The sequence below is a fragment of the Meles meles genome, chromosome 8 (genome assembly GCF_922984935.1).
Source record: "Meles meles chromosome 8, mMelMel3.1 paternal haplotype, whole genome shotgun sequence".
Taxonomy (NCBI): Eukaryota; Metazoa; Chordata; class Mammalia; order Carnivora; family Mustelidae; genus Meles; species Meles meles.
The window spans coordinates 29655822-29674488 of record NC_060073.1 but is presented as its reverse complement, the minus strand read 5'-3'; positions in this window follow the sequence as shown (position 1 = coordinate 29674488).

Genomic DNA, 18667 nt, shown 5'->3' with positions numbered 1-18667 from the left:
AGGATACTTTTATTACCAGATTTAGGGATTTTTAAAGCCCAGGAAGCTGTAAAAACAAACCTTGTTACTTTTTTCCTGATGTGCTACCCTAGCCCTAATTTTTCTTAGAATTCCTTACTAATGAAAGCTCCCAAACATCTATTTTCATTATCCATTCCTCACAAATTTATTGTCTCTTTGTCTAAAATATATCAAAACTGCCTGTCTTGATCATTTCTTTAGGTCTGACTTTTATTATGGGACCCCTGCATGCACCTGATGAACCTTTGGGTTTTTCTCCTGTTAACTTGTCTCATGCAAACTTAATTTTCAGTCCAGCTGGAAGACCTTGAGGTATAGAGGAAGAATGTTTCCTTCATCTGTTTTAGAGATGAGCAAATAGAGGCAAAGAAAAACTAAGTCATAGAGCTAGAAGGCGACTAGTGTCTCTGACGTGGGGATAGAGATTTTATTTCCTCTGTAGAAAAATGCGTAATGCCTCTTGGCAATTCTCACTGTTGTTTGGTAGGTGAATAATTTACAATCTGTGGAGTGTCCTATAGCAATGGTGTGCTCTCAAGCAAATATCTCAGCTTCAGGCAAAAGTGTGGCTGGATACCATCTTTTCCCACCAGTGGGTGAGGTCCTGTGAGCAGGAATTTGGTGTTCCAACTATAGTCTGGCTGCTGGCATGTACAGTTTGGGGCAAGGAGTAAGGTCGGGTTCTACTTAAGGATCACTGAAGGGACGGGGAGCATGCAAAGTGCCAAAGGGTCTTCCAGCTACAAAAAAGCCAACAGACCCAGTTCACTCGTAACATTTCATCTCACTGGGTGAACTTGCGTTTGACTTTAGTGATCACCAAAGTCACTTCTCTCCATGCCTGTGTCCCAGAAGGAGCAATGGAGGCTCAGGTGATCAACCTACCCACGGACGCATGGTGGTGGATGGTACATGTAAAATGAAAACTTGGGACAGCAGATTATTATTCCTGTGCTCTTTCCATTATACCTTCAGCGTCCTATTATTGCTAACTCAATGATATGAGCCACGTGGAATGTCTGGATCCAGTGGATTTGCTAATATTCCCACCAGAGTCCCAGAATCTTAGCATCTAGAGAAATGTCACCTGTTTTCATTTCCTACCTTCTAGAAGGCTAGAGTGAGAGGCACAGTTACATCATAGGTGCATTCCTGAGCCCGCAGTTAAAGGTCTGAGCTCTACACGATGTGGCATTGGACCTCCAATCAGCAAAATTTTTGAGTCCCACTGTGAGCCACACACTGCCATGGACTGCAGAGTCCAGTATGATGGGATTCTCAGGGCAACGGTCCTACAGGAGCTTAGGATCAAAGAGACTGAGTCATCAGCTCCCGGAAACCATCAAGGAAGACACAGGAAGTACACGTGGGGAAAGAGAGTTGAGAGGGAAGTTGTGTGTGTGTGTGCGGGTGCGGGGGAAGGGGTTCTTGAAGATCAGGCCGGGAAGGCTTGACTCTACTCAGGAGACAATGGGAAGGAGCACTGGAGCTTCCTAAGTGGATTTTTGACATGGATGGAGCTCTGCTTTGGGAAAGGGAGCTTGGCCTGGTGGCCAGATTTGGGGGCTGACACCAGGTGGCAGTCACAACAGCTAGGAGAATACTGCAGCCATCTAGACAAAAAAACTAAGGTGGTGTGACCCAGGAATTTTATATCTAGGATGTACCATATAGAAGTGAAAACATAGACCCATAAAAAGGCAGTGCATAAATGTTCCTAGTAGTTTTGTTACATGCACAGGGGACTAGAGAAACAAATTGTGGTTTATTCATACAATGAAATACTACTTGGCAATATTAAAAAATGAACTACCGATGAATGACACAACATGGAGGAATCTCACAGACATTTTCCTGAGTGAAAGAAGCCAGACATAAGTGAGTACAGACTGTATGATTCCATTTATATGAACTTCTAGAACAGCTAAACTAATCTAAGATCAAAAATCAGAAGAGTGAGTTAGTCGCTTTGGGGGAACAGAGAGGTTGGTCAGGGACACAAACTGGGAGATAAAAATGTTTTAGATCATGGTAGAAGCATGAGTTAAATGGATAGCTTCATTTTTCAAATTGTACAGCAAAGATGTGTACCGTATAAATTTTGCATAAATTTTACCTTTCTTAGAAAATTGCTGTAAAAATACAATAATGACAATTGAGCAGGGGATGGAGAATGGCATAATACTGATCATTGTACAAACTGAGTGATATTATATGTATCATATACTATTCTGTTTATTTTATACATGTTTGAGATTTTCTTATAATAAAGTGTTAAAAAATAAATAATGAGCCTGGATCAGGGCATGGGAGGAGAAAAGCCAGGACCCTTGAAGGAGACCTTGAAGGTGAACTTGAAGCTTCTGGTCAACTATTTAGGGGCAAGGGGCAGTTTTTAAAGGCAAATGTTGAAAGTGTTTTAAGGTTTTGGTGGCAGAGCCTTTAACAAAATGAGAAACCAGTTTCAGAGGGAGTGATAGGTTCAGGGTGAGAATATACTGATTCTTAAATGCTGGCGTGATGAGCTCATGGAGATAAAGGCAGAAGGATGGAAGGAAAGAAGAATGACATCCTGCCTGGAATGTCCTGTGGGATCGAGGGACACTTCAGTTGCTGCAATGAATTGTCCCATGGGCCTGTACATCACTAAGCTAACCACAAGCAGCAGAGCAGTTAGAAGTCCCCAAAGTGTCCACACTGGACGCTTATAGCGTGCCAAGCCCTGTATCCCACTGAGGCTACAGCCCTGTGAGAAAGACATGTGAATAAATAGAAATTCAATATAACATGGTTAATGTAATGATAAAGGTATGAAAATCATGCTAGCGAAGCCTCTAGTAGGGGCTCTTGGTCCAGCCCAGTTGATTGATAAAGGACAGATTTAACCTTTGTTATTCTTGAAGAAGACCCCTGAGCTTGGATGGAGGTCATGGTCAGCTGGTGCTTCTGGAGTTTGCTAACTTTCGGTTGCCTAGGAAGCACGATGCTTGGAGCCTTATACTTCTGGACAGCAGACTACTTGGGCAAGAATTCATGGTGATCACAGAATTCTAGAGGTGAAAATGATCCTGAATTCAATTCAAAGAGTATTTATTAGGTATTTACTACATTAAAGACATTATGCTGGATACTATAGAGAGAATCAAAAGTGAGAGCAAAATACAATGCCTGACTTTAAAATACAATGCCTGACTAGAGGAGACCGACAAACACTTGCTTACTCCCTGCACCTGATTTTCTATCCCCCTTTCAGTGTATTGAACTCTGGCTACAAGGTACTCAAGAACAGATACGAGCCATTGCTCTGGAGTGTGAGCTTAATGCTATACACTATAAAATTCAACCTTGGACAAATGGCACCATTGCTTTGCTCCTATAGGAAGCCAATCTTTGTCATCAATAAGGTCCCTTACATAATCACTGGTTTGTGATTAAACACATTTTTAAAATGCAATTAGTTATGGGCCAGAGCTACAGAAGACTTTGAATCATAATTGGCTGATTGTTTCCAGCGAATTAATCAAGAGAACAATAATACCCAGCTGGCTCCACAAGCCTCACCACCAGCACACATCCTAATTCCTGCAGCTACCCAAGGTTAAAGGGACTTCTTGCTGAGCAGACCTCTCTCCCCTTCTCCAACCTTCAGTTTTTCAAAATATATATGGGATTATGTCAGTACGAGACTCTGAATCCCCCAGAAGTTCCCCCAGGGTCCTTGGAACAGCTTTTGACACAGCCCTTGAAGCCGTTCATGCCTTGGCCTCTGTTTCCTATCCACCCCCTTGGAAACTTGCTCATTGTGTCTTAGGAACCCTTGACTTTTTAGATCATGGAATCTCGGTAGCACATCCCACAAGCTACCCCGTATTCATCCATCTGTTCTTTGCCCATTCATGGATTCATTCTGTGAATATTTCACGTGACTTGATTAGGTGTCGGCCCCAGTGCTAAACTGGGGAGCCCAGGAGCCGTAATGCTGGGAGGAAGATAGTCATCAGATTATCACACATGTACACGATACACATTGTGAACATAAAAAGAGCTGGAGAAGGAGCATTCCAGGCCATGGAAACAGCAAGAGCAATGGTGCCAGGGGAGAGAAGAGCCTGGCAGAGTTGAGGAGCTGACCCTTGGCAGCCTGATGAAGGAGGAGGAGCAGGAACTCCTTTGGGGTGAGAGAAAGAGTAAAGGCCGAATTAGGCAGTAACTTGTAGGCTGAGATAAGGCATTTGACTTTTCTTCACAAGGTGGTATTTGAAGTAGGGGGGCATAAAACCACCATCTATGATGTCAGAGGGTTGCTGGGATCTTCTGGGTGGAGAAAAAATCCAAGGCAAGCAAACCTGGGGACCCGGGGTCTGTTAGGAGGCTACTACGGATGCCCAGGCCAGTGGAGACGTCATCCGGCCCAGTTCACCTGCACCTGAGTGTTCCCTGGGGGTTGATCTTGCCGTACTAAACCCTAGAAAGTCCCAGACTAACTGGGAGAGATTGGGCACCCCGCCCCCCTCCCCCCGGCAACACGGGATAATGTCGGAAATGCCAGAACACCAAGTGGAAGGGTGCAGATGGTTTAGAGATGGAGGACCTCTGTGGATGGACTGGACAAAAGGCTAAAGCAGAAGGAAGACTCTCAAGGTCTAGCTTTTGCAACCAGGCGGTAGAGCATTCTGCTGAGAGGAAGGGACTGTCTCATTTCTCCGCCTCACACTTTTCTGGGTAGAAAACTAGCTGACCGAGAAGAACAGAGGGAAAGAAGCCATCTTTCACCATGTCAGAACTTCCAGGAATTTAGGCAAAATAATATCTTGCACCAGGGCCAAAGTCATGGTCAGCCAGGAGTTTCTTTTGTGTCTTGTTTTCAAGGAGGTCAAAGCAGTATATAAACTTGTCAATGATCTTCATGAAATCCCCACCAACGTAAAGAGAGGTGAGGGCACAAGCAGAAGGAGGTCACATGATCATCGTGATGGCCGGTCAAGCCAACGCCTCTTTACACTCACAGAATAACTGAAAGCCAATGAGAATGCACCTTCTGGCAGGGAGCTTGTTCCTCTCTGACGAGAGGGCTGTGCGGTGCGATGAACAAAGACTTTGGGCTCAATCCTGCCTCAGTCACTTGCCAGCGACATGACCTTGGCCAAGTTACCCAACCCCGTGAGTCTCTAGTTCCTTGGCTGTGAAAGAATGATAAAACCTACCTTAGAAGGTTCTGATGAAAATCAGAGAGAAAGTATGCACTTGCGGCTGTGTAACAGGCTTTCAGTAGGGTGCCTCTCTTTGCCTCTCTGCCTTACTCTTCACCTGCACAAGGACGATCTCCATTGCCCCTGCCTCTAGGTGCAGATCCTCTAGGATCGCTGTGGACATCAGATGAGATGATCTGTGCTCAGGGCTGACCATGGCTCCTGATGCACAGTCGGAACTAAATAGTCATTGACTCCTTGCTGTTATTAACAGGAGGAGAAGCTGCCACTGATTCTCCCCACTCTCCCATCCACTTCCACTTGTGAAAATTCAGTACATGTATGGATCAAGGGGACCCTCACCTTGCACACAAGTCAGGTTGGGAGAGTAGCATGTACGATAAAAATTCCAGTTATTCAAAATTTCCCTTGAAAATACCACAAAGCACTGTGTACTTGGTTTTTTGTTGTTGTTGTTGGGTTTTTTTTTAAGATTTTATTTATTTGACAGAGAGAAATCACAACTAGGCAGAGAGGCAGGCAGAGAGAGAGGAAGAAGCAGGCTCCCTGCTGAGCAGAGAGCCCGATGTGGGACTCGATCCCAGGACCCTGAGATCATGACCTGAGCCGAAGGCAGCGGGTCAACCCACAGAGCCACCCAGACGCCCCGTACTTGGTTTTCTACAGAAATTCGTATCTATATATAAATGTATCATGCAGTCAGCAATTTATAATACCTAATAGACATTGAAAATGCAAATTTTGCTTTTACAGTGTTGCATGAGATTTTGACATTTTTGCCAAGCATACGTAGTTGAATGCCTATGGGTTAAATCACGTGGGATGTGATTCCTCTGTGATTATTAAGAGTGAGAGTTTCTTTGCAAAGCTAGTGCTTTTCTACCAAAGCTTAAAGGGCAATGGATATAGTAAAACTAAAGAGACAATAGATGTAGTATTTCCTAATGATGTCATAGTCACAATTAAAAATGTGAATAAGCAAATTATTCAGCTAAATAAATACCAAAAATGGTGGTATTATCAGCATTTATTGAGCAACATATATTGATTGATAAAAAATCAACATGTAATATATGCCAGACACTGTGCTAACTGCTTTTTCTATATTTGCAAGAAGCAACATAGCCCTATGGTTAATGCTCTTGAATTAATTGGTTGGGTTCCAATCTTGACTCCATTGTTTCCTAGCTGTATGACCTTGAGCTTATCCCATCTGAACCTCAATTTTCTCATCTGCATATGGGAATAATAACAGTGTCTGCCCCTTGGGTTCATATAATGGATTAGTAATAAATGCAAAGTGCCTTGAATAATGTTTAGTCTATACGAGGCACTCAAATATTATCTTTCATTTTCATTACTTCATCTGTACCCAAAAACCTTGAGGTAGAAATTACCCCTTTCACTATTTTAGAGACAAGGGTGTTAGGACAGAGGCTTACATAATAATGTTTATTTAGTATTTCTTATGAAGCCAAGACATTCTCAGCGCTTCACCTAAGTTCCCTCACTTGATCCTACAGCAACCCCATGATGTCGGTGCTGTATGAATCCCCCTTCTCGGATGACCCTGCAATTGCACTACTGGGTATTTACCCCAAAGATACAGATGTAGTGAAAAGAAGGGCCATCTGTACCCCAATGTTTATAGCAGCAATGGCCACGGTCGCCAAACTGTGGAAAGAACCAAAATGCCCTTCAACGGATGAATGGAAAAGGAAGATATGGTCCATATACACTATGGAGTATTATGCCTCCATCAGAAAGGATGAATACCCAACTTTTGTAGCAACATGGACGGGACTGGAAGAGATTATGCTGAGTGAAATAAGTCAAGCAGAGAGAGTCAATTATCATATGGTTTCACTTACTTGAGTATAAGAAATAACACGGACGACATGGGGAGATGGAGAGGAGAAGGGAGTTGAGGGAAATTGGAGGGGGAGATGAACCATGAGAGACTATGGACTGTGAAAAACAGTCTGAGGGTTTTGAAGGGGCAGGGAGTGGGAGGTTGGGTAAGTCTCATGGTGGCTATTATAGAAGGCAAATATTACACGGAGCACTGGGTATGGTGCATAAACAATGAATTCTGTTACACTGAAAATAAATTAAATTTTAAAAAATGAGAAAATAAAATAAAAATAAAATAAAACCAACACAATCAAAAAAAAAAAAAAAAAAACACCAAGGGGCCACCAATAAAGTCTGAGGAATTAATCTGGAGAAAAGCCCACCTGAATCTCTAAACAAGTAGCCAGAGTCAGTTTTTATTCCATAAATAACTTTTTTCGGTTCATCTTTCTGGGTCAAAGGAGATCATCTTCCTTTAAATCCGTTCTGTCTCCTTACCTCTGTTGTTCCTGACCTAACTGTTGTGTGGTATGGTGAAATCAGTGGCTTATTCATTCCTTCCCTCAGCAAGTTCATTGAGAGCCTGCTGTGCTAGTTGCTGGGGACGGCACAGTCTAAGCTCGCCTCCCTGTCTATACCTGCACTAGTGCATGAGACTAGGAGCGAAACCATTTCCCATGTAGCATTTATCCACATGCATAATCTCTCGAGCTGCCTGCTGGGAGTCGGTCCCCAGGTAATCATGACTCAGCCCCCAAAGTCTTGACCGTTTGAGCTCTTCCTAACAGCCAATTGATCTAACTGGCTCTGATGAGCTTTCCGACCAAGAGAAGACTGTCCAACCTAGACAGGGCATTTTCAACAAGGGAAAACACAGATAAGCCATGATGTGCTACAACTTGCGGTAGAGGCTTAATCGTTTGATTTTTCTCTACTTCTGCAGAATGATTTTTAAATATCTTCAGGTTAAACTGGTTCACCTGAGTTGTTCTGATTTATGTCTGTGCCTCAAGGTTATTGACTGACAGGTCAAGGCAGCAATTCTAAGTTCTGGTCAATCCAGAAGTGTCAGGAAAATAGCTGAGTTTTTACATAAGTGTTCTTAGTATTTTCCCCAAATCTATATGTTGTGGTCATTAGAGTGCTGAACCAGAAGTTTGAAGAATCCAGCTGAAATCATGCTTTGTCTTGAAAACTCTGAGACCTCAGCTGGCCATTCACCACCCGCAGCCTCAGTCCGGTCTTTTCTCATTAGAGTCAGTTCTCTCTTGGGTCCTTTTCAAAACTGATACTCTTTGTGATGCTTGAATTGGATTTCTAAGAATGTCCCAGTGCCCCCGACAGCCCCCAAGCCATCCGGCTTGACTTTGCACGTTGCTGACAGAGCTAACCCTCCATGTCCCGTAGGAAGGGAGAGAGATAAGGAAAGTACTCTTAAGCTAGAAAAACTGCCCATGAGCTCTTCCCTCATTGGTAAGGAAGGAGTTGTTTGTGTCCATGAGGTTATAATGATGGCTGTATTTATTTTCCTCATCATAAGATGTTCAAGGAATATCTTTGAGTCCAAACAAGTCAAAAGGAGAAGGCATTTTTTAACTTTGACAACCCAATACATCGTTTGGTCCTAAAGAAGGTATGCATTTTCATGACCAAGAAGTGTGAGATTAGCCAGGCACCGGGGGTTATTTCTATCAGGTTCTTCTTCCTTACCTCCTTCACTCTTCCAAACCTTATCAGCAACCACAAGGGCATGGCAAAGGTGTTAAGTAGGCATTTTGGTACCTAGGATTCCAGGAACTGCACCAGGCTTCTACCAGGACAATTTAGGTTTTTCAGAGCCAAACCAACAGGATATAACTTGTTCTGTTCCCACTCCACCAAAAGAATAAAAGAAAAATTGCCAACTATGGTTTACACGCGACCACAGTAATGCCAAAGAGAAGAGACACGATGGAAAGGACAAAACAATAAACCCGAAGCTGCCATGTCTACCTCTACAGCATGCGCATGCACGCACCTTCCCCGCCATCCTCTCCCTCTTCCGCCTTCCCCCTTCTCCCTTCCCCACCATTAGAATTTCGCACAGATGAGGCCCAAAAGCATAGGAGGTAATCCATTTTGGTGCCATTAGATTCTGAAAAACATCATCTCTCCCATTTCTGCCCCAACAACCCCCCAAGAAATCTCTTCTCCTCAACTTTCTGTCTCCTGCCAAATAACACAGTCACCCTCTTTCCCAAACTTTAGAGTCTCAAGCCTGTTTTTGATGACGATAACAGTTTGTAAATTTGAATTTCAAGTGGGTTATTCATGAGTCAGTAAAAACAAAATGATGAACTGAATGTTCTGCTTCTAAATGAAAAGGAGTACCTTGGCCCATGGGGGGTCTTATGATCTAAACTATACAGGGTATAGCAATTAAATGAAATTCAGATTATAAACATTAATCTTCCAATGCTTCCCCCCCCCCACATAAATATAGGGGTTTAGAAAGATTAAAACAGTGACTATTGGCTATAGATAAATGTCAACAGAAAAGCCATTAAAAATTATACCTGTGATACCAGTTTTTTTTTTTTTTTTTTCATAAGAAATAATTAACTTGGGGATAGGAAGCAGTGTTAATGCGCCCGAAAGACCATAATATTCAAAACCTTGGTACCAGGCCAGCTTTGCAAAAAGCAGTTGTATGACCTCAGTTAAAATATAATTTCTTTGGCCTTTCTTTGCTCTTTATTCATTTGTAAATTAAAGATTTGTGTTGGATAATTTCCAAATTTACTTTAAAAATCTAAAGTTCAATAACTCTAATTATAACTGATGCTTTCCTCTCTGCCTTTTACCCTTAGTAATTGTCACTTAAACTAATCCTGACCCTATCCCAGACATTGATTAAAATTCTTTTTTGCTAACTCATCCCTTGGGGTATAATATCAATAGGAAAACCTTTGGGAGTTCAAGCCAGCTTAATAAAAAAACCCTTCTTAATGACATCCTCCCAAGATCAGAGAGCTTCTCACAGGTTCTGGGGAGGGCACCTTTGTTTACGTAATCATCCTTGCATCTGCCTTGGCGAGCTAAGGGTGAAACATGTACAGAGGAGTTTCAGGTCCCCTCCTTCCCCCAATCTTCAGGACTACAAGGAGAGAGAGAGAGACTGTCAACCCACTCAGAGATACAGAGAAAGCAGTAGACACATAGGAGATACTGATCTGCTCTGCAAAATTCAATGACAAGTTTTCTAATCATAAGTGGCAACTCTCTCCTTTTTAATAAGAACTATTGTCAGTTTTCCAACATGTCTTCAACTGGCAGCTGCTGGCCAGGTAGTAAATGGAATAAATACACTGCTTGTCTCTCAGAATATATTTTTAATCTACAAGCTTTAAAAACCCTATAAATAAGAGAATAGTTCTCAGTAACTGCTCTCAGAAGGAATTTGCTATATCCGTGGCAATATATTTTAATATGATAAACAACTTCTTTTTCTAATGTTGTAAGTCATTTATGCTCATTATAGAAAAATTTTAAAAGACAGAAAAGCATGGAGAAGTACAATTAAATTTACATTTACCCAGAATTCTGGTTTTTTTTTTCTGAACAATTTGGTGTGAGTGCATGCATATCCTGTATTTGTTATGTCTATTTTTACATCTATTGTTATATTGAGATCACAGTGGAGCTGTTCTCAGTGATTCAGCAATGACACACCCATCCATCTCCTTCAGAACACCAGAGTGTAAGGAGCATTGTCCGGGGTTAGCCGTCCCTGGGGATTTTCCTTGTCCCAGGTGCTTTGGTAAGCTCACAGATCACATGGCAGCAGCTAAAGGGAATTCTACTTGCCACACATCACAGCTTCCCATGCTACCAGAACAGGCCTGATGCTACCTAGACCCCTTCAAAGACACGTTCCTAAACAAGACTACCTACATATTTGCTTAATCCAACTCTGCTTTTGCGAGTGCTTTCAAATCTTCTCTAAGATAAGTTCTTGACAACTGCAGGTGGAGCGTTATTGGAACATCTCTTGTTTAGCCGGTCAGAAAGCTTTTCCCAAGCCATCTACTCAGTGTGTACTCAAAATTATAGAGGACTCTACATCACATGAAATACCATTAATCTTGGCTTTGATGCAGCAGGCGTGGGGAAGGTCAAATCTTCGCTGAATTACTATTCCCTGAATCCTTATTACAAACTGCTGGAGGACATGCTTGGTGCCTGCTAGGTGTTGGCTCTCACCTTGGCACCCAGCACCCTAACTCAAAAAGTACGTGTGAGTTGATTTTAATGTAATCACCAAGAAAAGAACTCCTCATTTTTGAATTACCGAATATCCCACAGCCACTCTTTGGTTCTCTCTTGGGAAACAGCCTCAAGGCAGGTGGAAAGACCACCTGTGATGAGTGAAGAAGCCATAGAGACAAGATCACAGCAGGAGCTAGGGTTAGAATGCAGACTTGGGGTGCGCCTGGGTGGCTCAGTGGGTTAAGCCGCTGCCTTCGGCTCAGGTCATGATCTCGGGGTCCTGGGATCGAGTCCCACATTGGGCTCTCTGCTCAGCAGGGAGCCTGCTTACCTCTCTCTCTCTCTCTGCCTGCCTCTCTATCTACTTGTGATCTCTCTCTGTCAAATAAAAAAAAAAAAAAAAAAAAAGAATGCAGACTTGGGGTAATTCACCAAGTCCCTTGTTCCATTCAACCCTTTGGTACCGTCCTAAAGAGTTCTGCTCCCTTCTTCCTTGTTTATGAAACTTTTGCATGTGGGTTATTTCATTAACTTCAGCAGCATTTATTGAGAATCTAATATGTGTACAGTATAGGAAAAGTAGTTCGCATGGTCTAGAGCTTTGACATATATATTATATAAGTTGGGCAGAACTGAATTCAAACCTCAGCTCTACTTCTTACTAATCCATTACTTTAGGCAAGAGAATTGGTCTGTCTGTGCCTCAGTTTCTTCATCTATAAAATGGGAATGGTAGCAGAATATATCTTTCGGAGTTATTTGTTATCATCCTTATCTTTTAGACATCATGCAAGGCACACACAAAAAGTGCAACCATCAGTCGAAGGACAGTAGACACCCTATGAACCAAAAGAAACTAAATGCCAAATGAGCTGGTATGTGCTCAAGGAATTCAGAGAAGGGAGAGTCACTAAGAGCTAGGGTGATCCAAAAAGTATCATGGGAAAGAAAGTACTTCAGCTGTGTTATAGAAAAGAATGTACTGTGAGCACAGGGGTAAGAGGATGTATGAGTGGATACAGCAAGGAACAAGTTTGAAGCCCAGCTAAGGAAGGATTGACTAACAATGATTTTAGATTTCCTCCATAGGCATGCAGTCTAGAAGCAGGATATCCCATAAGATTGGTTAGGGGTCCATATCTGGCCGCCTCTGATCAGTCCCAAGTTGGCAATAGAGACAAAAATTAGGGAAACTGTCAGTAATTAATCATGTCTTGGCTATGTGGGGCCAATTTCCTTAGAAGTTACTGTTCAGCTTCCTGGATTGTCATCAGAGATAGCGATCTGGCTTCCTGCAAGTCTGACTTACAACAGGCTGGCTTCCTAGTTGGTTTATGTAGATAAAGGGGTTGGTTGCTGCAGCTTGTGAACCAAAGTTCTATTTTTACATATGGTCTGGCTATTGTCTGTTTGTGTATTCAGTATCCATCTAGCAGAGAAATATGCTAAAAGAGGTTGTGGAGATGAGAGCAAACAAAAGAGATTAGAATGATGAGAGTTGGGTGGGAGAGACCTGTTTTAGAAGAAGTAGTCAAGAAGGCATCTCTAAAGAGTAGTCAAGAAGGCATCTCTAAGGAGGTGACAACTAAGATCTTTTTTTTTTAATTTATTTATTTTTTCAGCGTAACAGTATTCATTGTTTTTGCACAACACCCAGTGCTCCATGCAAAACGTGCCCTCCCTATTACCCACCACCTGTTCCCCCAACCTCCCACCCCTGACCCTTTAAAACCCTCAGGTTGTTTTTCAGAGTCCATAGTCTCTTATGATTCGCCTCCCCTTCCAATTTTTTTTAATAAACATATAATGTACTTTTATCCCCAGGGGTACAGGTCTGTGAATCGCCAGGTTTACACACTTCACAGCACTCACGATAGCATATACCCTCCCCAATGTCCATAGCCCGCTCCCCCTCTCCCAATCCCACCTCCCCCCAGCAACCCCCAGTTTGTTTTGTGAGATTAAGAGTCATTTATGGTTTGTCTCCCTCCCAATCCCATCTTGTTTCATTTATTCTTCTCCTATCCCCCTAACCCCCCATGTTGCTTCTCCATGTCCTCATATCAGGGAGATCATATGATAGTTCAACTAAGATCTTAAAGATGAGAAAGTGTTAGCCATTTGAGGGGCAGGTGGAAGAGCATTCCAGGCAGAAGGGCAAAGACAATACTCTGCACCAGAAAGAGCATAAGATGGTCAAAGACATGACTTGAGATCAGGGCAACTGGATAGGAGTAAGTACAGAAGAGGGTATGAGGTGAGGTTTGAGAAGTACACAAATTCAGGAGGGAGAGAACTGTGAATGCCATAGGGGAGAATAGATTCTGTTAATGTAGGGAGCTTAACGTGAGAAAATTAAGGAAGGTGTGCAGCAGTCCAGGTGAAGGAATGTGGTACAGTGGTCTGGATTAAGACAGTGGGGAATAGAGATGAAGAAAGGGGTCATTTCCTTGAGATGTTTGAAGAAACAACAAAGAGGACTTGTTCATGGTCCGAAGAAGATGGATGCAGTGAGGGGTGGGGATAAAGGGAGGAAACAGAATTCCAGTGATCATGGCATTTACAGAAATGAGAATACTTGGTAAAGAGGAAAATAGGTTTTGGTTGGGGTGGGGAGGTGGAATCTAATTCCAAAGTTATTGGTCAATTCAGCTGAAAAACAAATCAACAACAAAAAAATGGAATTGCTTGACATCGAGTGGTCCAGTGACCTGATCTATCAGCCACTCTTGAAGTATCCCATATCATCATACACAAGGTGTGGTCCTCTCCTGCTTATAGTCTAGTGGAGACAAAGCGTAATGGCCAGGCTCAGTCAGTAAGAATGAAAACTCTCTCAGCTCTTGACCTTGCTTTCTATTTCATGGCTTGAACTAAAGCCATCAGAAGAAAACTTCCAGATTCCCACCACAGCATCTGCCAACTGCTGATGTCTAGATCCATGTCTTGTGCCTTCTGTCCTGTTATCATTGGAGAGTTGTCCATGCTCCAGTCTGAATCCAGTTCCTCCACTGTGCTCCCCATCCCATCTTTTCTCACCGTTTCAGGGACATTGATTCAGTAATTCTCTTCTCTCATTACTGGACTATTCTCATCGACGCACAGAGCCACTGCTCTTGCTTCCATCATCAACAAATAACTGCAAACAAAACAAAACAAAACAAAAAACAAATAACTGCAAAATCAGTTTTAAAATCTTTGTTTCCCTTTGACTCTACTTCCCCTCTTAGCCAATGTCCCAGTTCATTGCTCTTATTTTCAAGAAAACTTCTTGAGAGAATTGTCTCTTTTTGATGTCTGCAATTCCACTCAACCATTCCCTTTATTTTTCCTGTGCTCACATATATTGAGATATAATTTACGTACTGTAAAATGTGTCTTTTTAAAGTGCACATATTTATGAATTTTGACAAATGCATAAAGTCCTGTAGCCAGCACCAAAATAAAAAATATATAACGTACCCATTTCCTCAAAAAGTTCCTTTGTGCCCCTTCTCTCCATTCCTCTCTAGTGACTACTGATCTGATATTTGTCCCTATATTTTTGCCTTTTCCAGAATGTTGTCTAAGTGGATTCCTGTACTCCTACAACCTTTTGTGTATGGCATTGTCCTCTTAGCACAATGTTTTTGAGTTCATCCGTGTTGTTGCACATGACATCAACTTGTTCCTTTATATTGCTGGGTAGTATTCAAATGTGTGGATGTACCACAATTTGTTGATCCGTTAACCAATTAATAGACATTTGGATCGTTCCCTGGGTTGGGCAATTATGAATAAAGCTTACACAAGCATTTACATTTGCAGGTCTTTGCAAACATTCCTTCCTATCTTTGACATTAACTTGTCAAAGAGAAAAAATTTTTAATTTGGATGAAGCCCAATTTATTCATGTTTTATAGTTTGTGGTGGGTTTTTTTGGTCATATCTAAGAAATCTTTGTGTAACTCAACATCATAAGTATCTCATGCTTCTAAAAATGTTGTAGCTTTAAGTCTGACTTTTGTCTATGGTCCGCACAAGATTAGTTTTTGTATATGCAGCATGGCAAAGTGGAATTCAATGTTTTTGCATCTGGCTGCCCAATAGTTCTTGCTGTGTCTATTTGAGAAAACTATTTTTCTGTACAGATTACTTTGGCTTCTTTACCAAAAATCGATTTTACGTGGGTCTATGAGACTATTTCTGGACACTCTCTCCTGTTCTTTTTTCCCTATATCTGTCTTTGCTAGGAACACATTGTTTTAATTACTGTGGCTTGATAAACAATCTTAAAATTAAGTAATGTGAGTCCTCCAGTTTCGTTCTTTTCTTTAAAATTGTTTCAGCAATTCTATGTCCTTTGTTACTTAATAGATAATTTAGAATCATATTTTCTTTTTATATAAATATAGCCTGCTGGGATTCTCATTGGGATTCCATTGATCTTGTAGATCAAATAAATAGAACTGATATTGTAATCATAATAAGACTTCCAATTCACGAGCATGATAAGGCTCTGCATTTATTTAAGATGTGATTTAATTTCTCTCGAAAATGTTCTGTAATTTGCAGCATATAAATCTTGCACATATTCTGTTTGTTACACTTCTAAGTATCTTGTGTTTGTTGATTTACCATAAATAAGACTATGCTTCCATTTCAACTTTCAGCTGTTCTTTGCTAGTACTTAAAAATAAAATTGAGTTTTATATGTTGATCTTGTATCTTACAACCTTGTTAAACTTACTCTTCAGTTTTATTGGCTTTTTTGGTTAGATTCCTTATGCTTTTCTATATCCATAACCATGTTGTCTGCACACAAAGGTAGCTTTATTTCCTTCTTCCAATCTGTATGCCTTTTATATATATATTTTATGGCGTTATTTCACTGCCTCAGACTACTAGTAAAATGTTAAGTTAAGGAAATGAGAGTAAACATACTTGACCTGAGTCTATATCTATTAAAAAATCTTGAATTGTTTACGAAAAGCCTTCCCCTCCCCCTAAGTTCCATGCTCAGATGATTTTCCTGGTGAAATCTACCCAATATTTAAGGAATAAATGAAACCAATTTTATACAAATCTTAATCATTGAACACTGAACATTAAGTATGATGCAGTCTGTAGGTACTCAGTAGTTAAAGAAGTTTCCTTGTTTTCTTAGTTTGCTGAACCTTTTAAAAATAATTTTACTACATTATTTTTCTATATCAATTGAGATGACCATCTGATTTCTTATTTTTAGTTTGTTAATTGATTACTTGATTGAAAAAAGGGACTGTTGAGCCAAACTTGCATTTCTGGGATAAATCTAACTTGGTAATGATGTATTTCTTATCTTTTTATATATTCTGGATATGACTTGCTAAAATTTTTTGGAGGATTTTGTGTTCCTTTGCTACGTAGTTTTCTTTTCTTATAATTCTTTTCTTCTTCGTTTTGGTTATCTGGGTAATTCTGGCCTTGATAAATGACTTCAGATATGTTCTTCCTTCTTCTGTTTTCTGAAAACGTTCATTAAAAAATTGTTTAATTTCTTCCTTAAATGTTTAGGAGCACCAGTAAAACCATCTGATCCTGGGGTCTTTTGGGGAAAGGTTTTTAACAATGAATTCAGATTCTTTTAGGTATGTCCCTATGTGGATTACATGTTTCTTCTTCAGTAATCTATGGTAGATTATATCTTTTGAGTAATTTATCCATTTCTTCCAAATTAGAGAAAATCAACAAACTCAAAAGTTGTTTCTTTGAAAAGATAAAACTGACACACCTCTAGCTAAAATGATCAAGAAGAAAAATGAAGAAAGACTCAAATTATTCAAACAGGAATGAAAGAGGAGATCCAGAATAGCCAGGACAATCTTGTAAAAGAACACAGTCTGCCCAATTTCCAAACTTAATACAAACTATAGTAATCAAGCCTGTGTGGTACAGGCATAAGGATAGATATATAAATTAATGAAATAGAATTGCGGGTCCAGAAATAGAACTTCACATTCACGATCAATTGATTTTCAACAAGAGTGAAGACAAATCAATTAAGAAAGAATAGTCTTTTCAACAAATATTCCAAGAACACCTAGATATCCATTTGCCAGAGATTGAAAAATCAATGGTCCAGATGGATCCTTACCTACAAAAATCAACTCAAAGTCATAGACCAAAACATACAAAATCTAAACTATAGACCTCAAAAACTATACAACTCTTAGATAAAAATATGGAAGTAAATCTTCATGAACTTCATTGAATGATAGTTTCTTTTTTTTAAGATTGTATTTATTTATTTGACAGAGAGAGACACAGCTAGAGAGGAAACATAAGCAAGGGGAGTGGGAGAAGGAGAAATAGGCTTCCTGTTGAGCAAGGAGCCCAGTGCAGGGCTCAATACCAGAACCTCATGACCTGAGCTGAAGGCAGATGCTTAACGACTGAGCCACCCAGGCACCTCATGAATGATAGTTTCTTAAAATTACACCCAAAGCACAAGAAATAACAAAACAGATAAATTGGACTTCATCCTAACTAAAAACTTGTGCTTCATTGGCCTGCCAAGAAAGTAAAAAGACAACCCACAGAAGGAGAGAAAATATTTGCAAAACAAAAGCTGACAAGGGCCATGTACATGAATATATAAAGAACACTTACAATTTAGCAATAAAAAGACAAATAACCCAATTAAGAAATGAAAAAAGTTTGAACAGACATCTCTCTAAAGAAGATATACCAATGGCCAATAAACACATGAAAAGATGCTCAACATCATGTCATTAGGGAAGTTCAAATAGAAATTGCAATGAGATGCCCCTTGTATCCACTAGGATAGTTATAATCAAAGAGATATACATAATACGTGTTGGTGGGGATGTAGAGATATTGGAATCCATTACACTACTGGTAGGAACATAAAATGATGCACCAACTGTGGAAAACAGTTTGGTACTTCCTCAATAGGTTAAACATAGAGTTACTGTATGACCCTACCACATGATACTTGTAGGTGCATACCCAACAGAACTGAAAACATATGTCCAAACAAAAACTTAAACAAAAATGCTCATATCAGCATTCTTCATAGCTTAAATTGGAAACAACCCAAACATCCATCCACAGATGGGTGGATAAACAAAATATGGTATATCCATACCCTGGAATATGGTTCAACAATAAAGAGGAAGAGAGTACTGATGCATGCTACAACTTGGATGAACACTGAAAATATCATGTTAAGTGAAGAAGCCAGTCACAAACGACCACATTTCGTATGATTCTGTTTATATGAAAAATCCAGAAGAGGCACACCACAGAGGCATAAAATAGACTTGTGGTTGCCAGGGTAGTAGGAACAGACT